The following is a 27,515-nucleotide window of genomic DNA, read 5'->3' as shown; positions in this document are numbered from 1 at the left end:
CTATATTATACTGAGGTCTACACATTTATCTCAGCTTTTACAATCCTCTATATCTTCAATTATTAGTGCAAATTCACAGATTGGGAACTTTGATATTATAAAGGTATCCATTATTAAAGAAATATATAATTATCTTTATAATACCATAATTACTGAGCCATGGAAGTAAACAGAAAGATTTTAAACATAGATTAAAAACATATTTTATGCAACCATTAACCAAAAAAATGTTAACTCCCCAACATACCCCAGCTCATTTTTTTTTTAATTGGTATATTCCAGGTTGAATGATGGCCGCTCTCCAAAAGGTATGCCCATCAGGAACCTATAAATGTAATCTTACTTGGAGAAAGGGGTCTTTGCAGAAGACCTTCAGCTTCTTAAGCTGAAAGTCTTAAGAAGCGATCATCCATCTCAAGATTATCCAAGTGGGCCCTATATTTAATGACAAGTGTGCTTCTAAGAAGAGAAGAAGACACAGAAGAGAAGGCCATATGAAGATGAAAGCAGAGATTGGAGGTAGGCAGCCACAAACTGAGGAACCCCAAAGCCACCAAAAGCTAGAAGAAGCAAAGAAGGATCTTCCTCTAAAGCCTTCAGAGGGAGTATGGCCCTACTGACACCTTGTTTCAGACTTCTGTCTTCCAGAACTGTGAAAGAATACATTTTTGTTGTAAGCCACCAAATTTGTGGCACTCTGTTACAGAAGCCCTAGGAAACTAATACATGGAGTTTCACTATATGTGATTAAATGTCACTCAATAAATGCAATTAAGTATAATTAAAGATGAACATTCTTCAGTAAGTCATTCAACAAACACTAATTTTTTTTAATTTTTTTTTTACTTTTTAAAAATTCTTTTAATCTTTATTTATTTTTGAGAGAAAGATGGAGTGTGAGCAGGGGAGGAGCAGAGAAAGAGGGAGACACAGAATCCGAAGCAGGCTCCAGGCCCTGAGCTGTCAGCACAGAGCCTGATGCAGGGTTCGAACTCACGAACCATGAGATCATGACCTGAGCCAAAGTTGTACGCTCAACTGACTGAGCCACCCAGGCGCCCCTAACAAACACTTATTAAGTGTTACTATGTGCCAGAAACTGTGTAAGACTCTGGAGCTACAGTAAAAATTTTCCAAGATATACTAAAAAACCCTCATTGACCTCACAATGAAATCTGAAAGGCAATTTTTTTCCTCAAGACTTTGTAGAACAAGAGAAAAATATCAGAGATTTTTTTCAATTTTTTTTATGTTTGTTATTTTAGAGAGAGAGAGAGAATGCAAGTGGAGGAGGGGCAGAGAGAGAGAGAGAGAGAGGGAGAAACAGAATCTGAAGCAGGCTCCAAGCTCTGACCTGTTAGCACAGAACCTGATGTGGGGCTTGAACTCATGAAGCATGAGATCATGACCTGACCTAAGTCAGGTGCTTAACCGACTTAGCCACCCACGTGCCCTTATCAGAGATTTTAAAGAGGAGAATATTAACTAGGGTAGAGGAAGGTGGAATCCTTTTATATAAAATCTATAAAGGCACTATTAATGTGAAGAACAGATATTGTTACTAAGGGGCTCTAGAAAGGTTTAGAGACATTCCATCCAAACTCAGAGTTTATCAGTCCCCAAAGAATGCAAGTATTTTCCACTATCACCTGTTAATTACAAAGGAAAAGAGCACCACTGAAACCCCCACAAGACCTAAACCTTTCCCAGGTAACTATCCTGAGGAATGAAAGATTTTCCTCTATCTTATTTGAAGAATTAGAAAGTAAAAGTGGCTTCAAGTCTTCTGTTGTTTTTCTACATTTTCCAGATGATATTTTGCATTATGATGTGTCATCCCATGTTGTATCAATCACATTACAATATGTCACTTAATGTAACATAAAGCAACATGATTGACACAATCTACTAGGGCTTGTCACAACATTGCATGTCAACCAGGACATTTTTATGGGTTTTGTAAAGAAAAAAAAAGTCAACATATTTCACTGAACATCGCATCCAAGGTGTGGGGAGAGGGAGGCAAAGAAAGGCTCCTTTGAAGATTTTTGCAACATTTCTGTTGAGAGAACTGATAAACATCTGTTAAGTAAATGGAGTCAAATGTCTTCCCTAAACCCGTATCAAATGGGCCCAATAAACTACGGCCAGCCTGTCTTAGGTTCATGGTCAACTCTTACTGCTCCCTGTTCCTGGTAGCCACATTTAATCCAAAACACCTTTAAAAGAAGGAAAAGAACTACCAAATGGAAGGCCTACATCTAAGGCAAAGGAAGCAATAAAGGCAGGCAGTCCTCGGCAGTAGGTTGGGAATGTTCTAGAAGCCACTATTGGTGTAAATGTGGTTGTAGGTAACAACTCAAAACAACTTGAGCAAAAGCGGAATTTATTATAAGGATATGGGGGTTTCTCAAGGAACAGTGGGAGGAATAGAACTAGACCACAGGAAAGGACTAGTAGAAATAATTAGAATTCTAATTAGAATAAGTAGAATAATCCATCAACATCCTCTCCTCACCTCCTCCCTGCTTCTCTGTTCCACCTGCTTTCTTCTTCTCTCTTTACTGCTGCCCAACCCTTTTGGGAGAATTAGCCCTTATTACCTCCAACTATGTAAGTTAGAGTCGTAACTACATGGGAAATGCTAGTATATACTTGTTAATTTCCTCTGGGGGATGTATTTCCCTCTTCCTTACGGTATTCCAATTCCCAAGCAATGTAGTGCATGAGGGATGGACCCTACCTCTGGCTCCAGAGGGAAAATCAAGTCAGCTCAATCAACCAGTGGATTTCATTGCCCTGGCCAATAGCTGGTTCAGGAAAAGCACAACAACTAAACAGGTCCAGTTAAAATGAATCCACAGATTTATGTAGAAAGCTAGGACACAAACTCACTCTTTTTCCTGGGGCCTGAGTGAGAATGTGAACTTGGGACTGCTTTGTCATTTTTACAACCATGAGGGGAGCCAGCTTGAGGGTGAAGCCAACTGAGAGGAAGAAAGCCAAGACTTGGATCCTACTGACATCATTTGAGTCCTTGACCAAATCACTCCTGCAGCCTAAATCTCTCCTAGAACAGTTTGAGAACAGAAATCAACAAAACCCCTTTATATTTAAGACAGTATAAGTCCAATCTTCTAGTCCTTGCAACCAAAGGAATATCAACCTATATAAGAGACTAACTTACTATCTTTAGGAGTATCTCCAGCCAACCTAGCTTGAGCCAGCCAGTCTAATCAGCCATGGCAAGGGTACAAACACAGTCGGTAGGTGCGAAACCCCATGGACTGAGTGGGAGAGCAGTTCTCAGAAAAGAGAATGGGTGGCATTTTGAATAAAATCTACTACCAGTGAAGATACCCATTCACTGGGTGAGTGGACACACACAGCCCTCTGGTGCTTTGGTTCATTTAAGTTGGTTGGTCAGCATCTCTGCAACTTGGAACTTCTTTCTGGTATGTCAGTGACGGATTAATTGGATACTCACTCTAAATAGGGTGCCAAACCTCACAGATAGGTTTTAATAAAGTAAACAGTTTATATTCAGATGGCCTTTCCCATTTTCACAATACTTTTCCCTCTTTCTTTTCTGCTATTGCTGTTTGTGTGTAGAGGAATATAAGGAAAGATTTTCACTCTTGCACCTTATGATTCCACTCCCTCCCCCCACTCCTTAGGTTTCAAAGGACATCCTCTTTTAAGAATGTCCTCTTTCAGGGGTGGTCACGTGGCTCATCCATTAGAGCTGAGGATGCAAGGGGCTCAGCCTTTATGGATGAATCCTGGATATGATGGAACAAGGCTTAAATATGCTCATATCCTTTACTGAAGGAAGCCCTTTTGGAATTTCATGGAAAGCAACAATCAGAAACATGCATACGGAGTTATGCATAGAGTTGCTCATTCAAGGGTTTTGCTCTTTTAAAATAATAATTAAAAATTGTGTTGTTAAAAACATTAACTTTGTTAAATAAAGTATGATTTATCCATATGATAGTATTCTATTAAACAACTGAAAATCTGATTTCTGTAGAATATTTTATGAAATGGAAAAATGCTTGTGAAATATTGTGAAGTGAAAGAAGCAGGTCCCAAAGTGTATACACGGCATGATGATCCTTGACTCCGCACATACTCACACATGCTACAAACTGGAAGGAAACAGGTGTTAAGTGTGGCTACCTCAGAATTCTTAACGTAGTAGAATTATGAATGCAATTTATTTTCTTTTCTATATACTTTTTTTTTGCATTTTCCAAATTTGTCCACAGTGAATATATATCACTTTTATAATGGGGGGGGGGGAGGAAGGTTATTAAGGATTAATTCCATTTTTGTAGATACATAATATACTTTAGTCTCTGAATTTTGGTGTCAGAGACAGTGAAAGCATATAGACATGAAATACTTTTGAGGCACTGTAAACGTGTCATGTATAAGGCATACTGAAGAAAATGCAATCAAATGACATTCTTAAAAATAACAAAAAGAGGGGGCGCCTGGGTGGCGCAGTCGGTTGAGCGTCCGACTTCAGCCAGGTCACGATCTCGCGGTCTGTGAGTTCGAGCCCCGCGTCGGGCTCTGGGCTGATGGCTCGGAGCCTGGAGCCTGTTTCCGATTCTGTGTCTCCCTCTCTCTCTGCCCCTCCCCCGTTCATGCTCTGTCTCTCTCTGTCCCAAAAATAAATTAAAAACGTTGAAAAAAAATTAAAAAAAAAAAAAAAAACAAAAATAGTCATTACCCCCCTTAAGTAAGGAAAGGGTATTTTTTGTTCATCATATTTCCCAGTTAAAGAATTTTGTGAAATGAACAAAATGTGCACTTTAATTTCTACCTTTGAAACTCTTCCCAACAAAGGTCAGAACAATTTCCTTTCTCCATCGTCATACTGTGGCAGCTATGTGATTTATAACTCTGATTACATTTTTGTCTCCTACAATATGCTGAAGTGAATGAGGTCAGAGATTCTGCTTTCACTCAGTTTCCTTGTTTTTGTGGCTTGAAGTCAAATTATTCATATTACTTTAATGCAGTTTTGTTTAGCTTAATTATATACTGAAAGTCTGGCACACATAATTAATCAATGTATTGCTAGTGACTGTTGAACAGCCCATATCTGTTGGAAATTTTATTATAAAATACCGGATGTGAGGGGAAGGAAGACAGGAACAGATGAGAGAGAAAAAACATGCCATCTTTTCCTCCGATGAGTGTTATCACAGTGGTCATGTGTGTTGAGAGAGTCAGTTTAGCTTTACAGATTTGTCCTCACTTCTGGAAAATCCAAAATATATCTTCTATTGGGTTTTTTTGTTTGTTTTTTTTGTTTTTTTTTTTTTTTTGCCTGCCAGGTTGACACACCAACAAGAGCTTCCTCACGTATTTTTTCATTTCACCTTATACAGATAAAAACATGCACTATTCTGCAGGTCAGACAGGGAATACTGGGCACAACTCGTGTGATTATATAATCCAAGGTTTTACCAGAGTCTTACCTTCCCCCCAGTAGTCAGTCATTACTCTTACACTCTTGCACTTATTTCAGATGAGCAAGTTGGAGAGAGAAATGGCACTCCAAACTTTTTTCCAATAAAGATCTTTTACTTTTAGTTTCCTTAGATTTTGTGAACATTTAAGGAATTCTATTGTAAGAATGTGTAAAACCTGAGTTAAAGTTTTACAAATTTGCCTCAACATACATTGCCACGTGGAGCTGATATACAGACGTTAGCAAATCTAATATCCCTTTGAGCACTTTTTTAATGATAGAGTTCAATTTGTCCATTATTCGACTGTCTTTACAGCACCTGCTGTGGACCAGCCACTGGGCTGGGCTCTGTTTCATTTGCTACAAGATGAGAATCACCGTTCCTACCTACAAGGAGCTTACAGCAGGCGAGTGGTGGAAAAGCTACATAAACTCAGCATTGCATGTAGTATAAGTGTTCTCAGTGAGCTGGACAGGGGGTCCCCCAGCCTGCAGTGGTCCAGGAAGGCTTTGCTGAGAAGGTGACACTTGGCAGCATCTCAAAGGATACAAGACAGCCAGGAATAAAGTGCTGTCCTTTCATCTGCTGGTCCCTCGGGGATCCCTACATCGTTATTAAATCCATTCCAGAAATAAGAATACAGAGGAACAGAGAGGTTAAATGACTTGAACAGTGTCACACACCCAGCAAGGAAAAGGTTTGGCTGCAAACCAGGCATCCTGCAGACTCAACTGTTGCGCTTCCCACCAAGGCAAAACAAAGAACCTCTCTCGTTTTGCTAGGGTGTGCAATGCCCACACAAAGGCACTTCGCAGAAAGTGCATTATTTGTAAATAGAGATCTTTATTACCTCCCAGAGATATCAAGGAAACTTAAAAAACTGCTTCCTGCAAGCACTTTCCTCAGCCAAAACTAACGCAGCACACGTTAAGTACCTGGCTCAAGATGATGATAATGGGGAAACTGGGGATCCCAACACACATGCTCTTTTCATTCCCCTGAAACACCGGCGGTTCTATCATGGGCTCCCTGGCAACTGACCTGGTTATTGCTCCATTTTGCATAACCTCAACTGTGCACCTACAACAAAGTCCCTTTTCTCTTCTATTTAATTGTTATGGTCACTGCCACTGTTGAGTGAAAAATAAAATATCTCTGTGCTGACATGTCACTTTATTTTGTTCTGTTTATTAAAAAAGAGAGGGAAAGAGAGAGGAGAGAGAGAGAGCATAGAACTGAAACCAGCAGTAGAAAATAATCCTGTTTGATGAAAGGCAACAAAATTATAAAAGTAATCAAATTCCATAGAATCCAACTAAATATGAAGAAACTGGGATCATAATATGTTTCTAATAGAACTGTTGGCTTTAAGAAATGGCTGTGGCCAGAATGAATCACTACCCTATTAAGTCCCAGACATTTCAGCAACTTCAAGAAATGGAGACAGGAGCCATAAGTAGGGTGCCTGGATTTAGTCACCATGGTGGTGGTGATTCCTTGTCATTATTGAGCTGGTTTTTGAAGGTTAAGACCCCATCAAAAATGGAGAGCACACAGCAGAGTGGGTGGTTCCTATGCTGTCAGCAGCACACAGTGGACATCTGAGGTCCATTTCTGGGCTTTCCATAGGTCAGAAATCATCTAATGCCTGACCTCATCTTGTCCTACCCTTTAGACGTTTCCAGAGATCAAGAATAACATCTATATTGAGGCAGCTGGCTTCCATTCTCTCCCCAGGACAAATTTTGCTCATAACTGCTGTTTTTGATGTTTATGTCAACTCCTAAAAAATGTTCCGCAAGTGTAATTGGTCAAACTGCAGTTTAAACATAATAAATTAGAAATGAATATGAACAAGATCTCTCATTTTTCCTATTAGTTTGTGTTTGCAGGGTGGGAGCCCAAAGGAAAGAAGTATTTACCAGGCTAGTATTCCCTGTATCTTGGAGAACCACAACTCTCCCATCTGGCACTATTAAACATGAATACATTGACATGTAAACCAGTGAAGAGACACTTTCCTCTATCTTTGTGAATCATTTATCGTTCTTGCTGTACACTGAGACAATGTTTACTTCTACCGGGCCAAAGAATTCCACTGGGAAAGTAGATGATCCCGTGTCTTTAGCCGAAGATAAGTTTTTATCCATAGGCCTACTGGGCGTCATTTAATATGTTGATGTTTTATATGCTTCTCCTTTCTCTAAGAGTTGAAATGGAATGAAAGATTAGAAAAAACTGGAATACCATTCACTAGGTCTATCCAGCGCAGAATAAACCCTATGTGGAAAAAAAAAAAAAAAAAAAAAAAAAAAAAGAAAGAAAGAAAGAAAGAAAGAAAGAAAGAAAAGAAAGAGAGAGAGAACAGGAGCAGAAAGTTCTTTGGGGCTATGATGTGAATGGAGGAGGGATGTGCACATGCATGCACACATGTGTACATGCTCACTCCCTTTATGCACGTGTTAATCTCTACCCCTTGTCCCAGGGAAAGATAAAACATGATCCTCACTCACTTACAGTTAATCTCAAAGGTTAATTTTGTTGCCTATATGGTGTAAACAAAGAAGATATTTCTTTCCCGGCACAGGGCCTTCTGCCATAAGTGAAACAGAGACGAAAGTCAGTGCGTCCTAAGGATTAAGGAGAGGTCGGAAGGTCCGAAGAACCCGGTGCTGACAGACCTGCTTATTAAAAAGTGTACTCTGGTGGCGGGGCTGCTGCTGATGGCCTGACACGGCCGGACTTCAGAAGCCCAGCGCACAATCAGTGGACTGTGTTACTCTGGGGACAGCAGGCGCAGGGAGGCCTTTTCTAATTTGTCAAAGTTGTATCTAATTCCACAGAACAAAGTTCGCAAAGAGAGATGAGCAGAATCCACAAATTATTGCTCATTCACCAAGCCCTAGATGGAGCGATAGAAGCAGCATACAGCTACGGTTTTGAAAAGTAATTCGACCCCTGCCAGTCGGCTTTGGGTAATTCCGCTTTGTGGGCATAACAGTTTCCCTTGTTTTTTGTTTAATAGGATTATTTCTCAGAATATTAAAAAGATAGCATCAACATCTTTCAGTGGCCCCATAAACTATTTCTGGAAATATAAAAAGAATGGTTCAGGTGGTTTCGTTACTCCTGATAGGACTTTTGTTCTCTCATAAGCTAAAAAGAAAAGAATGTGGTTTGGGGAGGGGTGCGCCTGGAGCAAACAAAACAAAATGTTAAGTTTTCCAGAAAGACAAGATCATTCAAACTTCACATTGCCCATTGAAACTCCTACTGGCCTATTTGGAAAATGAGGCTGACCTTCAAATGAGACCTTAGAAGTTCTAACTCTGAAAATTTAGGATATGTTAAAGAGAAATGCATAGACATGTTCATTTCCATGTGTCAGGCAAGACTGTGAACAGGAAATGCGCTCTGCAGAAGAAAACATTCTGAGCAATCTTCAAATGGAATCTTCAAGAAAATACTGCCCTCTTGATGGCAAGCAGTGGCGCATCCAAGTGGAAACAGGCACAGACTATTGGGAGTTCCGTTGATCTGTCAGCCCACTCTGCTAACCAGGGAGGTGGACAGGTCCACCCCGTCAGTGACTTCGCCATATCAACACCTGAGGAGTTCTTACAACTCAGTGCTTTATAATGATAACAAAAGGAAAGGTTCTGGAAAAAGTAAACTCACATGAAGAAATGTACCACATACCACCACCAAACAGTTCATTCACACATAAAATACAATCCACATGTGGGTAAAACCAGTTCTAATCAAGTCTAGCTACCCATCCCTCCTCATCAGATGTTTGATGAACTCTGCCTAGAGGCTGTCCTAGGTATCCGGGAAATCCCACCTTCTGGTGTGGGTGACTCTTCCTGCATGGAGTCTAACTTACACGGGTCGCTTTCTGTTTTACCCAATAGCAAAGACTCTCAGTTCAGACATGAAAAATTCATCAAGACTCATGATCTGCCTTACGCAGAATCCACAGCTGTGGCTCTACAGCTGTAGATATCAACCTCCTCATTGCTCAGACCCACGAAAGTACAGCAGTTTGGGGCAAATGTGACTCTAACACAGGTAGGCCTGGCTAACTGCTACTGCACAAATTTCTTTGCCAAAAACCTCCCCCAACTAAGAGGAGATTGATTTTAAGTATCTCTAGTTGTAGGCAAGAAAAAGAAAAACCTCGATGGAGTATATCTGAAAGACAATTATTTTTTAAGTTTTATTTAATTTATTTTTTTAATTTACATCCCAGTTAGTTAGCATATAGTATATAGCATATAGTATATAGCATATAGCATATAGTTCTGGACTAGTAAGCAGAACCCAGGATTTTGAATTAAGATCCGTTACTTCCTGTGAGATCTGGGACGTGTCTGTTACCATAACTGAGCCTTAGTTTTCTCATCTAAAATGAAGCTGAAAGTAAGACTTCCTACTTGCAGGGCTGACAGGACAAATAAGTCATGGCATATGAGGGTGCTTTTTAAAATATACTATAAATGTTAACTGCTGTTTTTGTTTGGTTATTTGTCCTTTTTTTATGATTATTAACTGCTTTGGCTCATTAGCAAGTTATGTCCCCACCTGGTCAGTTAGTCCACAAAACAATCTTTACCTCTAGTCCTTTGTAAGACCCCTTCCCCACTGAAATTAAATGCCTGTGAGGGTAGGACTTTCATAGCCCGTTCTATTAAAACATAAAATAAGTGTTTATATAAAAGTCAACTTTGCCATTTTGATTGGACTTTGGGTCAAATAAAAAGCACTGCAAACCAGGTGTGTAGAATTGGGCAGAGGGTGTGTTTATAAGAAAAACCACCCACGTGATATTATTTTATGGTATTTACTTACATTTCTCTCCTCCAGCTTACAAAAGAGTTTTGAGAAAGCTTAAAATATCAGGCACCAAAATCATAAAACTGAAAACGAAAACACTAAAATGAGTAATAAGACAAAAGAAAAAGCAAATTCATGCTAACCTACCTTTCTGCAACAGAACATAAAAACTTAGCACCAAGGCATTGACAGTCAAAGCAAAACGAGCAGGACTGTGAGTGGCTTTCCTTTTCCAATGTACGAAAGATGTCAGTGGGAGAAAGTCATTCCCTAACTCTAAATTCTGGAAGAGATTTTTCACAGAAGTCTTCACGTGACTGACTTTGAGCAACACAGTAGTCTCCATAAAAGGTTTTCTAAAAAATGACCACTTGTTACCAGTTACCTGCCCTACTGAGAGGGACTCTCAGTTTGGAAACTCAATTTAAAAAAAGAAGTTTGCCTTTTGCAGTAAAAAACGTGGTAACTCTATCTTACTATAATTATAATAGACTCATTATATCTTACTGTAATTTATATTTTCAATAACGATGAATTTACACAATACAAGTTTATAAAGAATTTATTTTGTTTGTTGTAATTAGCTAAGACATATTGAATTCTCATTATGAGCCAGGCAAGTGCTAAGCCCTTCATCTGTATTGGCTCATTTAATCCTCCACAGAACCCTATGATACAGGGATTATTATTTCACTCATTTAAACATGAGAAAATTGAAACTTAAGGAGGTAAAGAATCCTGCCCAAGGTTATACCACTTGCAAGTCATTGTGGAGTCTGAACTTGAAGCCAGCACAAGGTTATCTGCCAGACACCTTGCCACTTTGCAAACCCTCCTCATACACTTTCAGACAGACTTGATAAGGACTTCAACCAACCATCAAATGAACGCCGAAGTGTATTGGATTTGTTGAGAAAAGCAAGTTGCCAGCCAACACAGAGTCTATATTGTACACTGAGAATTTATTAGAAGTAAATTTATGGAAAAAGAAAGGGGTATCATTCCTGGTCTGCCGGTGGCCAAGACTGAACAACCAATCAGAGCACCTTAGGAGAGTGTGAACACTTCACTTGAAAGTTGGGTCAAAAGCCCACTGGACTTCTACTTTGCTTCCCTAGAAAGTCAAGTAGACCCTCTCATGTTATAAGGCTCTCTTCCAGAGCCAGAGCCCTGTGTTAAGATGTTTGATCTTTACTTCATGGTCCTTGCCCACGTGTGCTCATGTCAACAGGCTGGCAAGCATCATTCTGCCTCACTAGACAGCAGTGCGCTGGGTATGTTCTTAACCTCCAGCAAACATGAGATCATTTTAATTGATTCTCAGTCTCAATTTCCTTAACCAAAAAATGAGAAATCGTCATGAATGACAATAGATTGTGGTTCTTGAAAATTCTAAAATTATGATTCTCTGATTCAGTCCTTTCCCCCAGGAAATTTAACAAGGTTTTACGTATTTCTTTTCCCCAAATCAAAACAAAATATAATTTTATACAGGAACACCCTAAGGTCAAATATTTCTCTTCTCTTGCCTTCTGTTATTAAGACTTATTTTGACAAAAGGATTAAGTGTAAAGACTCTGGATACCACCCACTTAGAGTTGTGTGTCTTGGCAAGTTATTTAATCTTAATGCCTCAGTTTATTCATCTGTAAAATAAATATAATAATAAAATCTACTGTGTAAGGTTATTATGATCTTTCAAGTGAGCTAGTAGCATAATGTGGCTAGAGTCGTGCTGACAAACTATAAATGCTCAGTAAATGATAGCCCTTAGCCATCTTCTCAGACTCAACCCCGCTTCCATTCCTCTCAAGACACTATGCATATTATATACATTTTCCCGTCTCCCATCCTTTAGAGCTGTAGCTTATCCAAACCTGACATACAGATACACCCACAGCCCACCAAGCCATCTCTCTTCAGCCATTCCAACAGTAACTGGAAGAAAATATATTTGTGAGACTTTCCCAAATATTAGGGATTTGGATAGATAACTCCTCTGAGTTTTAAATTCACCACTTCTATTCCATCCCCTTACTTACTTGCAAATACATTGACCCTTCATACGTGTTGTGTGGCACTCATTTCAGAAGGTACCTATTTGCATATAGGGTTTGAGGCCAGTGCAAGAGTAGATTGTCTTCCTTTTCGGCAGACTTCAGTTTTTATTTGCATTTATGAGAACATCAGACAACTCAATACATCAAACTGTGACTAAAACTATAGTATGTGCTTATCTTGAATCAGAGAAAAAAGTCATAAATTTTATCTGAACAAGGAGCAAAATGTGTTGTGTCTATTATTCCATCATTCAGAGTATGGTCTTTGAAATGCAGAAGTCATCTTTGACTTTTCTATCTTACTCCCTGGATCTAATCATGTTATGTCCCATGAAACTCTTCCTTCCTAAATTTCTCTTTGAGATGCACACAGAGTATGGCATATGCTTCTCTCCTAGTCTCTCCCACAGTCTATTATCCATTAAAGTTATTTACGCATATGCCTGTCTTCCACACTAAGTCCTTAGATTGGGAGGCCATGGAGCCTGATTTGTCTTTGTATCTCTAGCAGCATCCAGCATGCAAGGTCTGCAGTACCCTGTACTTCCCTTCTACACACACACACAGACACACACACACACACACACACACACACACACACAGACACAAACACAGTGATGGTTCACTCTTCTATGCTTCTTTATTCCTATACCTTTTGCTCCGAATGCCCTCACCTCTTATCCCCTCTACATGATAAAACTCTTCTCACCTTTCAATCCCAACAACACCTATTCCCCACTCGTAACTCTCTGCAGGGCTCCACAGTCTATATGATAGTATGGTGAGTATCTCATGTACTAGAGTTCTTCCATACTCTCTGTCTTCCCTTCCTGATTGCAAAGTCCTTGAGGGACAAACCATATCTCCTACATCTTTCTATCCCTATGGCACCTGTCATAGATCTTCACTCAGTGGATGCTCAAAAATATTTGTGAAGTTGAACTAACTTGAATGCTTAGGACCAGCTTTAAGAGTAAAAACTCTCTTTAAGCAATTACCCTGAAGTTCTCAGATAACTTGCCAGAAGAGTACTAAGTGCAATTTGCCTATTCATTTGTATATGTCACCCTAAGGTTCTGACACATGAAATTGAGTTGAAGACAAAGCATGAGCATCAATCGACAGCAAATCTGTTCCAAGAAATCCAATTCCATGTGGGTTGCATGGCCCAGTGGCAAAGTGAGAGAAGAAGGAAAAAGACCAAGGCTAACACTCATATAAATTCAAAGGCAGCAGCTTAAGAAATACCACAAAATGAGCCACAAGTCAGTTTCCAGTAAATAGTCATCAACCCTGCTAGGAGGAGGCCAAGACTGTACTCCATGGCCGGGCATCAAAGGGGCTCAGATGTCCCGAAGGATACGTGTTGTGTGTCCTCATTGATGACATAGGCCTTCCTGGAGCAATGGCCTCTCTAGCCCACAGGTAACTTCAACTCTCACTTCTGAAAGGTCTTCAGGAAGAAGGGCATGATTCATTACCCAGAAATAGAAGCTGTTCCCCTTGTCTCCAAAGCATGATATTAACCTTCCATTTTAGTGTGCACTACAATTTAAAAAATCTCCCTCAAAGGCATTTAACAGCTGGACAGATGATTTTGTAATTCTTTACTCAAATGAAATGAAAAGGTTGTGTGAAGTCTTCGGATGGAATTTCCATCCCTTCCCTTTTTGTTTTATTAGATTAAAATGGTTTCAGTGTTTTTAGACAGGGTTCCTCTTAAGAAGATGCAAATTTATACCATCTTTCTGCATTCTTAGGATCACATGCTCTGCTTAAAATCCACACTCCACTTCAGTTACACACAAGTAATTCTTCCTGACCTAGATGGAATGGAATACTTATAGCAAATTGAGAATACAGATCAGCCTGAAAGCCAAGGAGAGAAAGCTAATGGTCTGCATGTCATTCCCACATACAAGATTCTTGGGGACTTTTTTTTTTAATTGTGCCTCTTTTTAAAAGGAAAAATAAGCTGTTCTTTCATTTCTTATTACAGTCTAGGAAAGATCAGCACCTAAAGGGAGAGATTGCAATATTGAGAGACACATGTGGAAATCGCTTCCATGCTGGCAATTTCCTGAACTGCTTTCAAAAGCCCTTTTTTTGGCTTAAAGAGTCCATAGAGCCCTTTTAAGATTTTATACAAAGAAACTGATCAGTTTCATAATGTTGTGATGAAATTAGAGCCCATAGTGCTTAGCTGGAATGACTTTACACACAGTAGCCATCCTTCTCTTAGGGATGGGATGTAATTGTCTGGAGGAAAATCACCCCTCCAGAGGATTTAAAACAAGGCAGAAAGGGCACAGAGTAAGGACAGAGGCTTGCACCTCATTTGCAGTAATTTGAAGGTTTAAAGAACATATTCTGACTCCCTGATTGTGAGTCCTGTTTGATCCCTATACTCAGGGAAGTAATTTCAGTGAAGGAACGTCTGGTTTTCTCTCCTCTTATTTAATGGGAGCTAAATGCATTTGTATTCCCTGTATCCTGGAAGTTGTGTGGCCGAGGAGTCAATGCATGATGAATCCTGGATTTCCATGTAATTCTACATTTGACAAAACTGCTCATACTTTTCCCAATCCCAGAACTTTTTAGACCTAATGGCAAATAAATCCCACATCTGTTCTCTGGTTATAGAAAATCAAGTACAAATAGAAATAGTTAGACTTTTCTCCATTCAGAGGCTGGGTCTCCTTACCTACAATTGCCCTCTGGTATGGAGAAGAAACACATTTTTGTTTTGGTGACTGTTACCAGTTCCCTTCACTTAGAGTGACCAGCATTAAGCATTTTTGCTCATCTGTGAGGAACTTCCTTCTGAGTGCATGAAAAAAGATAGGAATCTCTGGGGCACCTGGGTGGCTCAGTTGGTTAAGCACCCGACTTTGGCTCAGGTCGTGATCTCATGGTTTGTGAGTTTCAACCCTGCATCAAGCTCTCTGCTATCAGCACAGAGCCCACTTCAGATCTTCTGTCTCTCTCTCTCTCTCTCTCTCTCTCTCTCTCTCTCTCTCTGCCCCTCCCCTGCTCGTGGTCTCTCTGTCTCTTTCCCTCTCTTTCAAAAATAAATAAACATTTTAAAAAATATAGGAATTTCTGTCAAAAGGGTGACGTGTGCATTAGCCATTGAGACTTTCAAGTCTCATGAAGTAAGTCATGGCCGCATATGACCTTCATGGGCCTTGGGGACACTTTTGCCTTCCTCCATAAACAAAAACTATTAAAGGTTGTATTTTACAACTGCATTGTTATAAAATGCATTTATTAATATTATGTATTTTAAAACTTCCTTCACTCTAAAAGTTTACCTTTTTCCTTCTGGCATAGAAAGAAATTAAGATATTTTCATGGGTCTTTAAAAGTATCATGCACCCTAGGCTCTGTATGTACTGTGTCTACTGGGTAAGTCAGACCTGATAGCAAATACTTGTTACCACTTGGATGGTTCTGATTCTCAAATCCTATCCCTGGGTTTGGCTGAGGGGCCTTGACTTTTCTTGGTGGAAGATAACAGGATTTGGACTTCCTAACCTCTATTAATCTCATTGACTCTTCCCCTAACCCGGTGGAATGGGCATTATTATACCTATTATCCACAAACGCAGAGATTTTTAAGTGATGTCCTAAATCGCCTCATCTGGTAATTGACAGCATTTCTTGGGAAAGGGAAGGGAACGAAGGAGGACAAAGAATTATCTATTACCCACTATTAGATGTTTCACGCACAATCCACCATTTGACATCCGCAAGCCCTGTGGAGAGACACCTGAATCACCCACCCAAGCCAGTCAGCTGATGGAGAGTGTGGACAGGAAGGAGGGCAAAGGTGTCCCTAGGAAAAGTCAGAAACACCTAAAGTCAGAAAAAGTCCAAAGGGTAGGAGCAAAATGCTCAGGCCTTCAAGACTGTCAGAAAATGCAGTGAAATAGGAGCCTGAAGGAAACGAGAAAGGTGATGACCTGTTGCTGCAAACAGGGCAGCATGTCCAAGGCCCATGTCCACCCTACTTGTCATAAAGGTACAAAGGGGAAGTTAGATATCACTCCTATTTTGCAGCTGAAGAAACTGAGGCACAAAGTGCTTAGGTAGTCTCAGGTCACACAGCCAAGAAGGAGCAAAACTTCATTTGACCCCTAAGGCCATGTTCACTCACAGAAAAGACATCTTTATAGAGGCCAGTCTCCATTCTGAACTTGCCAATGGCAGCCTAAGAAGATATTCCATTCTTTGGCATTTTCATCCTGAGCAAGCCATTGCCTAAAAACTTGCCAGCTTGGCTTCTACCCATTTGAAGGATTATGTACATCCCCGATATAATGCTTGTGTATCAAACTCATACAGAAAGCATGCCACAGCATAGGTCTTGCCAACATTCTATGCTCAATGCATACACAGAAGCTATGGAGAAAGGTACATTTTCCCCTTTACATCTTTTCAAAGAAAAACTTGGGAGAAAATGGAGTCCTAAAGAGGCAGAGAAACCTGGCCATTCAGTCTGTAGTAAAGAGAGAAAAGGAGCCTAGGGCATTTTAAGTCATCTATGTATTATGTGTTTGACATTTCCCAATCAATGGAGGCCCTTGGGCTCCCCATTTCTGTCAAAGGAACTAGCTCTAATACCAGCTGCAGGGAAACTATCTGAATGAGAGTCCATTTCAGCTGCCTCCCTCCAGCCACCTTTTCTGAGTCCTAGTGGCTTGCTGCCTGCTCACAGCACAAAAAAAGGGGTGGGGGATGGACTGCAGGAGTGGTGATTAGGACAGGCTGGCCAGAGAGGACAGCCATACAGAGCCATCGCACAAAAACTAACCATATAAGGTCTCTTCCATTCCTGCCAACAACCGAGTTCAGTAATGAAATCCAGTTTGCTGGGTTTGTTTCCTAAAAATCTTTATTACTTTTATAGAACTTAAAAAATCCATTTCACCAAAATCTACATCCAGCCTACACCTATTCATTTATGCAGTTTTCCTAAGGGTCGCATACATGCCTGCAGTGACTTTCATGAGAGTTTCATAACCATCCAGGAATGTATCACCTGATTAATTCAATCATCTAACGTGCAAACCCAAGCAGCAAGAGGCCTTTTATCAAATGTCTACACACTAACTCAGCTAACATGCTAAATGATCTAGCTTAATCACTTGAGAGCTAGGTCACATTTGTAAATGCACAAATATATTTTTCACAAATCAAACAATTTCCTGGAGCCTAGTTAGAACCTTCCTTAAGAGCCAAAAGAAGACACAAAGCAGAGTTCCCAGCTGCTTTCAGGAGGAGAAGTGGGTTCCAGTCTGTGTGAAAGGGCTCCTTTTCTGGCTGTGATTGCTCATTGAATGGGGTTTCGGTAGGAAGCTAAGAGGAGAACCTGCACTGCCACTACGATGCTAATGATGAGAGTTTCGGTGCATCCTCCCCGAAGACCCCCACAAGACTTTACCAAGTTTGTCCTGGCTTAGTCCCCTGTCGCCATGAAGGACAGAGCCTAAGTAGTCCCACAAACCAGACTTTACAGCTCCCCTAAAACCCGATGTTCATTTACTTAAGCATTTATTATACATCTGCTAGCATATGTACATCTCGGCTCTGGCATTTGATCACAAATACAGGCTGGGAACACTTTACAGCACTAACATCCACATAAAATAGTGTGGAGTCCACCGCCACTAAGAAGATCTGTATAGAGTCTTCTCAAGGCAGTTGGCCCACATATGCTCCGCACTCCTGACACTGTGTTTACTAGATGTTCAACTTGGGATCCAAATTCTAAAGGCCATCCAATGCCACATTCACATTTGAGAAGAAAAGTTTGTGTGCGGGTGTAAGCGTGTGTGTGTATCTGCACTCATGAATTTTTGGGGAATGAGGGGGAATAGAAGTCATAGTTGACAACATATGAAACCTTTAGATGTGTCACAGCTGCTCCAACTGGCATTCATCCCCTGAGCAAGGAATTCTAGAACATCACATTTGTAAGGAGTCCGTTTTCACAGTGCACTTCAGCATCTCGGAATGCTCTCTTGGAGAGCAAAGTCAATCCTAGGTCACCATTTCAATGTAGTTTCCTTTGTACTAAATCCTACTTTCAAGAAAATTCTTGCCATGGTTCACTGGTGTTTAACCTATCATATAATATCCAGGTTTACTGTGTTAGAAGAAGCAGAACAGTATTAAGCTTTTCCCACAAGCCTGTGATTGCATTTGACCTAGTAACCTGTATTAGATTAACATTTATTCTACAACCGCACAGCAAGCCTTGCACCTTGGTGAGCTGCAGTTTATAGAGGACACTAACCATTTTTACAAGTGGAGCAGGAAAAGGGAATTGAATCTGAGGGAGTAATTCCAAGCAAGTATGTTGCTGCAGCAGTTAAATTGTTTATACGAGGAGTAGGGGAATTACTTCTGACTGACCTCTCTTTTTATCTGCTTAAAAGACAAAGTGCAGGTCTCCATCGCTGGGGCAAACTCTGGGGAATGCAGCCTTAAAATGTATGGGAGCCATAAGGCTCCGCCAATCCACCAATAAGGAGCAGCTTCAAAGGCAAAGCAGAGCAGGAATGTAAACAAAGTAGAGTCACTGGAATGAGGACATTTTAACAGTAGCCAGGGTTCAAATGTCCTCCCATAACCCCCGCAGCAGACCCTCCAGGTCAGGTGGGACAGAAGTGAAACACAAGTTCAGAATGAGAACAGGCTTTTCCATCACGGATATTTTGATGGAATGGCCTCTTGATTTTCCTTGGCCACAGCTCAGTGTGCGGCGGATTCATTAAGGAACAAGTCAGGCTTTGAGGGAGGCTGAGAATGGCAATAAGGGATCGGTGGAGGCATCTGTTTGGAACTAAAAAAATAAAAAATAATTTTTTTAAAGGCTGAATCCATGAGGAAGCAATTACCAGGAAATCAAAATCAGAACTGTCTGAGCATCCACCCAACATAACAATGGGAGGAGGTCACCCTACATTATACAGTATCATGTAATGAAATCCAATTTATTCTTTCAGTGAATGCCAGATTCACCAACAGGTCCGCGGTGATGGCTGGGGAGTGTCCCTCCTAATGGAGTCTGAGGGGAAGCTGTATCTAAATGATAGACCCCTCCAAGAAAGTCCAATTGTTCCTTGAAATGAAGCAAGCAACACAGCAATAGAAAAGAGCAAGAGCAAAGTCCTTACACTTGAAAATCACACAAAAAGAGTGCTAATGTACTTCTCTTCACATCCATGCAGCCATATTCCCTCCCACAGAACAAGATGTGATATGATTATTTCACCATTTCAGCATTTCTTTGTCTCCTTCACTTGGTCACTATGTCTCTTAATTTGTGATGGAATCCTCCAGAAGTTTCTGGGTACTCATTAGAATCGCCTTTAAAAAATAGCTTATTAAAAATACAATTGCCCAGCCTCCTGTCCAGACACTGAATCAGAGATAACTGGCATGAGGCACCATCTTTCTCTAGGATTAACCACTTCCCTTCCCAGAGGATTCTGATGAACCCTCTCAACCAAGGTCCAATGTTCTAGAACACACAGAATGTGAAAAAGTTTCCAAATGAGGGCTGGGAAAGAGATATCAACCAGAGCTTGGTCACAGCTATTTAGACTCAGCAGCACAGCAAAAGCTGACCCTGTTCTATTTGGGAATCAGCTCAATTAAAGGTTGATGGAAGATTCGCTCCTACACCACAATCAATAGGTGCAATTCTGCAGCTGTCAATGTCACGTGGTAACTTGGCTCTGGGGCTGCCAACCCTCCATGATTTTCCTTCCCATTGTCTGTGGAGGGAGGTGGAAGCTGAAGATTTAGTGTGTAAAGCTGTCACTCCTTGGGCACCCTCGCCTCCTAAATTTGGGATCTGGTGGGCCTTTGTAAGCTACTTCATTCAGAACAACAGGAAGGTATTTCTTGACTTCTCTAAAAAAAAGCATGAATAACTTCTATAGCCAGACAACCCAGGGAGGCTGTGTGTTGTTTTGTTTTGTTTTGTTTTTTGAGGAGCAAGAGTAAGGATAGGTAGTGGGGTTGACGGAAGGAGAGAAGAGAGAAACAAACAAGGTGCACCTGGGAATTTTAAAAATCAGCAATGAGTGAGTTGTCAGGTGGGGATAAGAATGGAATCTGCCCTCGGGATGCCACCTACCAACAGGCCTGAACACAGAGAGAAAACTGTCCAGCTGAAGCAATGCCTGTCAATAAGATGATCACTAGGATGAAAAATCAGTGTGTGCAAATGCCCTACTTTTAAGCCCCTCTACTCAAGTAGGCAAACAGGGAAGATTCCAGACAGCCCAAGGAGACAGCTAAATGTGAAGGATGTAATGTGATCCCCATTCCTTCCCTCACCTGCTGCTACAGATCCTTAGCCTCATTCTCCCGCCTCGGGTGTTCAGAGCAAGAAAAGGAGAGAAAAGAAGGTGCTTCTTAAGAGACAGATAATCCTGCAGCCAGCAGGCTAAGGGGCTCTTTCACCCACATTCATCTTAATCCCAGGCATTAATTCTATAGGTAACCTTACTCCTGTTAGCTTACCCTTGGGGGGAAAAATGTGAAGGTGGCGGTAAAAAAACATGAACATTGATGGTAGCTTTTAAACACAAATCTCTACAGTTACATCATTTCAAAGTCATGGTAACAATGAAGTACACATATGTGCCACAAACAGGTAATATAGGTAAATGTTCATGCACACCTGTACTTGCATATGTAATCTTTTACCCAGCTATATCCATCCTTACATAATTATGAGGTAGGTTAAGTGATAATGGTGGTATGACAATGAAGTGCAGAATATCTCAGATTCAAACTGGAAAACACTTTACAGATTACTTTCCTCAACCCCTTCATTTTACAGAAGAGGAAACTGAGCCTAAAGAAGCAGGAAGAAATTTGCCCAAGGCTGCACACCACCCCCTAGCAATGGAGTCTGGGCTGGACCCCTCTCCTTTCTCTCTGTCTGGTGTTCTTTCCATGTACCACACTGACTCCACAAGGAAAAGGGATGGAAAACATGGACTCTAATGTCATACTGTCAGCATCAGGGTGAGTCATAAAGCATCCAGAGGAACCTCTCTATATGGTGTGCAGAATTTCAAGTTGTCTGCTGTGTATAATGTGTCCATTTAGCCAGAGTCTCTAGTATTAATTACCTCTGTGAGATACAATATGGCATCATGCAGCTTTGGAATCTGTACCCTTCATTAACCGTTTCCCCATTAACCTTGACTGGAATCACATTCCCACTCTAACCGGTAAGATGTGTTCTATTTGTAAGCACTCCCATTTTCTCTTTGAAACCATTCTCATATTCTTATTTCATTGTAAATGGTCCTACTTGCAATAAAGTGCCATTGAACGTATTTACTATTTGCTGCTTAATTTTGTCCTCTTGGAAGGAGACCGATGTCAGTTCCAACAGTAGTTAATATACCTTTGAGCACACACTGTGACCTTTCTCCTGCTCATGCCTGACTTCATTCTCAGATCTCATTAAACAGCAGAAATTATCTTCAGAAAGAGCAAAACCAGAAATGTGCAGGTTTTGTGCTCAGCTATAGAGAAGAATTTGATTTAAATGGCCCCACAATGGCACGCATGTAGAAAATAAAAGAGGATGAAACTTCCAGCTAAAATGGACTATTCTCTCAACAAGCTAGACAGTATTACACACACTTACCTGGAAATAAAGAGGATTAGAATTATTTTGTGTACCTGAGTGCCTTAACACGTGTGTTGCAATATGGGAAGCCCCCTCTCAATATACAAGTTTGTTACTAGGTGTTCTGAGGTAGGAATGAGCCTCTGGGAATAGTCAACCCACTAAAAAAACCCTGAGGGAGTCAGGCAGAGGAAAGGCATTTTTTTTTTTTTTTTTTTGATGAGTAGAGGAAGAAGGTTATAGGTTAGAAAAGAATACGGAATTGAGTCAGATCTCAAGAAAATCAGATCCAGGTAAGACATTGCAGAGTCCCTGAATCTGTGGTTCCCCAAGCACCAGCAGTGGGAAAAGGTAACTCTAAGAGCAAACAATGACAACCTAAGATGGAGGTGAGTTGGGAGAGGGAGTAGGCCAAAGAAAAGTTTACCTACAGCCAACCTTGCCCTTGGACGTAGACCTCAGGCTAAGAGCAGAGGATAGAACCAGAAATTTGTCCCCAGAGTAATTAAGTCTCAAGCTCTTCCAAGCCTCAGACTGACTGAATTCTCTCCACCATGAACCCTGCTACCCCTTTGGTGACTTCAACATAGATGATTCTTCCAAGCCTCAGCCCTCTCAATTCCTTGACCTCTGGCTGCTAAGGATCATTTCCTCCTATCCACCCATGCTTATACCTAGACTACTGATTCTCAGCACTGGCTATACATCTGAATTATCTGAGATGGTTTTTTTAAATTACAATTCCCAGGTCCCACACCAGACCAATTACAGTCAGAATCTCTAGAGCTGAAGCCAGTCACCAGTATTTTTTTACAAGCTCCCCTGGAAATTCTGATTAAAGGCTGGGGCTGAGAACCAATGACCTGAATATTGTTATTATCAACAACTGCATCAGTCACAAATTCTCTATTTTAAGCTCTCTATTCTCTGAGGATAGTCCCCAATTTCTCACTCACTCATTCTAGTACCCCAAACCCCAAATTCCTTGACTCCATAGGGATTTCCCAACAACAGATTCTTCCACTTTTTGGATCTATCTGCCCTGCTCATGCCTCATTTCTCTCTTTACTTAGCTTAGAGACCTCTTTTCATTATCTCTCCCTTGCACATACCCACAAATACCATGTTCCTTTCTCCTCTGCTAGGTTTGCCTGACCACACACACCCAAAACCAGGTTTGCATCAGTCAGGAATTCACCAGGAACAAAGAGAAGGCAAATGAAGAGAATTTCATAATGTGACTATTTTCAAAAGTATAGGCAAGTGAAGGGAAAACAATAAGTAATAAGGAAGCACCCAAGGCCAACAGCAGTCAGAAGCAGTTACCAGCTCTAGACTTGAAGACATGAGGAGAAGGGGTGGTTTCTGGGACCTAAAAAGAGCTACAGCTACGAGAGGGTTGCTAGATAGAAGCTGGGACCTTCACAGAGGGAATTCACCATGCCTGCCAGGGGCCAATAGGGAGTGAGTGGGAGTACCTCACTGCCTCCTGCCTTCCAGTCTGTTTCCTGTGTCTGCCATCGGCCAAAATCCAGAGACCAAGGAATCCATAGAGTCATTCATAAATGGCAGCCTCCTAGATGAATATTTGCCCGCCTCTCAGAAAAACAAATACTAATAGTGGCAGTATCAATTAATACCATTAGACCAGGGGCTACCAGGCTTCACCTTCTGGACACTATACCTCTCAGCCTTGGCCATTTACTTCTATGATGAAAATGTGTTTGCAGAAGTCCAACTAGTAGCATGGTGATTCATACTTCGTTAAACACCCAGCAGAATCAGCCAGTTGTACCCCCCAATATTCATGCTTCTATTACTTTTTGAAATAGAGCCAACTATTTGTATCTGGGCACATGACATAGAAGAAAGACTGCATTTTCAGTCTTTCTTCCCTGAAGCTATACATGGCCATGTAACCAAACTCTAGACAAGACCATGTGAATGGAAGTGATGCATTCACTTCCAGGCTGTGGTCCTAAATGATCAACACCCCTTCCCTCTTTCCCCCATCCACTTACCTGGATCATGGATGTAGGGGAGCCATTTAGGATCATTCATATAAGGGCAACACCCTAAAGATGGAGGGAAAAAAATAGAAAGTGTTAGGTCTTTGGACAATCTTGTGAAACAGAGCTCCACACCAGCCCTTGACCCTCCTGCTTCCAGACTATTACATGAGAGAAAAATAAAGTCTGTCTTATTTAAGCCACTTTTGTTTAGAATCTCTATTTTATGTAGGTGAACATTTATCCTAACTAATCCAATAACCAAGATCAAATCAGAAGAGCAGCCACCTCAACCTAACTAGTCCTCCAGACAAAAAAACTCAGTCCTAAAATCAGTCATCTCAGTGGGTGAATATAGTCCCAAGGCAACTCCTGGAACCTGCTACCTTCTAGCAATCAAAACCTAACCCTTACTTCTCATCTTAAGGGGGAGAGCCACTGAAAAAGTCAGGTGCAGACAAACGTGCAACCCTAGCTCCCCCTCTGTTCTGTCTCTGAATACTCTACAGGCACCACTGGGGCTATCTACTTCCAGAGCCAGTAGTCACGGCCAGGCCACAATACCCCACACTCAGGGAGGGCCTTGGAATATGTTAAGCTCTGGTGAGGAGACTTCTAAAGGTGGCAGCTGAAACAAACTAGGGTCCCTGCTTCCAACTATGCACATCCGCTATGCAGGCTGCAAAATGGCCATATCACTTCCCCACACTTCATATACCCACCCAACCCCAACCCCGGTCCCAGGCCCTACTCCTCCCGCACATTCTCTCAGATACTGCCTCCAGATAAGATCTGTTTCAGAGAGGAGGTGACCAGGGAAATGCAATACATTTTAATGGAATTGTAGCAAGTTTCAAAGTAATTATAATATGCCTTATAAAAATAATATTTAAAAAACCTTTGTAGCCATCTTTGGTAATTTCCTATACATACCATGTAGTTTTCACAGGCCTATTCATTTGTTCATTTGAAATTTCAACCAGATGCAATGCCCCAGAATGGGTGTAGGTATGTACCTAGACACTCAATCATTCTGTCAAAAAGGTAAAAGAAAGCTCCCAGGCTGAACATAAAGACTGGTGATCAGCCACCCTTCTATGACCTGACTTACCCCTCCCTGAACCCTGTTCACACCCACCTTGGAAGATTAGAGGAAGTTAGAGCTGCAAGAAATTTTGCTGGGTTTCCGTGCAGCAACGGTATCCTTAATGAAAATGAGATTTCATGTGGAATCTTCATGTTTGAGACAAATAGGAGCAGAAATTCACTAGAATATACTTATTTAATGAGTTCATATATGCCATGTATATGTAGTATAAAGTATATTGCTGACCACTCTGAGACTGATTTGATGAATATAAAAATTTGGAATAATAACAATTGTATATAATCCTCAGTATCCAATTTATTATTTCATTTTGGTTTACTTGCACAGTATTTAGAAAATACAGATTCTGGTTAAGTAGTTGCAAGTGGCAATAGTTTTGTATTGCTTTGTTTCAGAACAACCTGCCCTTACAGCCTGGGTTTCTGTCCAACTAAATTCATCCAGAAGCTTGCAAGAAAAGTAGTAGGAAATATCTGTTTCAAAGTTGAATTGTTAGTAACACCTAATAAATTCTTGCATTTCTAATCATAAAGTCAAAAAGGAAACATTCATTCTGGCTCTAAAGTGATGATTTCAAGATGTGAGAGAGTCAGTTGTGGGTGCACAGACAAGTTTTATGCCATGAGGAGAACAAATGCAAATAAGCTTGATGTAGCACTTAACTGAGCAGGTGCAAATGTACTGTGTTCACAAACGCACTTGTGTAATTTTCTATCAGTGGAGACATGGAGCAATCATGTCAACATTTAAGAGAGACAGACAGACAGACCAGTGCAGAATATCAATATCTCTCATCAAATATGTACATCCAGATGGCAGGATTTTATTCTGATGTTCATTCCAAGTAAGTTAACCTAGCAGCACATTTTAATATGCTGGTGTTTTTAGATATGTTAAAACGTGAAATAAAACAAGCCTGAATGTGTGTTATTTTTATTACAGTATTTTAAAATAGTTAAAATATATTCTCCAAGGGAAAGTCAAATAAAAAGATTGCAAAACTACTAAAACTCGTCTGTGGAGTCCTCTAGGCTCCCATGGAACTGAGTCTGAGAATGATTTATGAGGTGTACATAAGACTTAGTCAAAGTGTGGTCAGGGTTGGTTTCTTCTAAGGCCTCTCTCCTTGACTTGCAGCAGGCCACCTTTTCCCTGTGTCCTCATATGGTCTTTCTTTGTGTGTCCATATCCTGATCTCTTCTACTTACAAGGATACCACTTATATTGGATTACAGCCCACCCATATAACCACATCTTACTTTAATTACCACTTTCAAGGCCCTATCTCTAAATACAGTCACATTCTGAGGTGCTGGGATTTAAGGCTTCAACATATGAATTTGGGGGATACAATTTACCCCATAACAGGCATAATGGTCGGTTGAGTTGTCAAGTTCCCTTAAGGGGTTCAGAATATGAGAACCAAGATAGCAGCACCTGTCAGACACATGATCTTTCAGTACTCCTCCTCCACCCCACTCCAGCATGATCTTGGACACTCCAAAGGAAAGGCTGAAACTACATTTAAACACCTCTTCACTTTAAATACACTATATTTTTGTGTAGATTAGAGATGCGGAGTCACCAAAAAGACATGTAGATTTGAAAAGAGGAGGATACATTTTGGTACTTTTGGTTTTCTAAATTAGCACTCTAGGTTTAAATATGAAAACAAAACACACAAAAAAAAACTTAGTTGAAGATTAAGGAGGGTGGATTTGGGAAGTTCCAAACCACCTGAATACTCACCGATTGGATAGTTTGATAATCCACATAAACTCAGATTTAGAATCTATGAAAAGTTAGGCTTTTGAAATCAGCTCTGATGAACAAAACTTAATTTCATTATTAAACAGAGCTTTTATTAGTGAATAAAAAGGACAAAGGATCCCCTTATAAAAACAGAGGGCAATAACATATGTATAAGTAGAAAGGAATATGAATGGCTAATTTATACATAAATGGTGTTCAATATCATTCATCAATCAAATGCAAGATTAAAGTAAGATACTGTTTTCTATTCATCACTGACAAAAAGATTAAAATATTTAATAATATGCAGTGCTACAAAAGGTATAAGATAGAATACACAGTTGATAAAAGTAAATTGAGAAGGGAAATTTTGCAGCATTTTTCATCTAGAATCAGCAGAAAAGCTTCTAACATTTTCTGCATTAGAGAAAGAAAAGATTTGTGGCCAAATGTTGAGATGCATCTGGTCAAGGCTCTAGAATAATAGATGTTCAAAACCCATCTCTTCTCACAAAATAGGGCTTGCTGATTGACCATAAAAAAGAATCTTTAAGATGGAAGTATATTTATTTATAACATACTTCCTCTAATCTT

At 40.5% G+C, this 27,515-nt stretch overlaps 1 protein-coding gene across 11 annotated transcripts in view; it reads right to left on the bottom strand.

Annotated features, from left to right (window-relative positions):
- LOC131484997 (E3 ubiquitin-protein ligase RNF113A-like) overlaps nucleotides 1–27,515 on the bottom strand; it is a 505,434-nt gene that overhangs the window by 253,674 nt on the left and 224,245 nt on the right. For all 11 annotated transcript variants that reach the window (XR_009248563.1, XR_009248562.1, XM_058683876.1 and 8 more), the window contains exon 2: nucleotides 24,074–24,127. The gene's annotated coding sequence lies outside the window, so the exon portion shown is untranslated. The remainder of the gene's footprint in view (nucleotides 1–24,073; nucleotides 24,128–27,515) is intronic.

This window comes from Neofelis nebulosa, chromosome 9 (assembly GCF_028018385.1).
Source record: "Neofelis nebulosa isolate mNeoNeb1 chromosome 9, mNeoNeb1.pri, whole genome shotgun sequence".
Classification (NCBI taxonomy): domain Eukaryota; kingdom Metazoa; phylum Chordata; class Mammalia; order Carnivora; family Felidae; genus Neofelis; species Neofelis nebulosa.
Note: the sequence above shows the minus strand (reverse complement) of the source record. Positions and strands in the feature narration are given on the sequence as shown.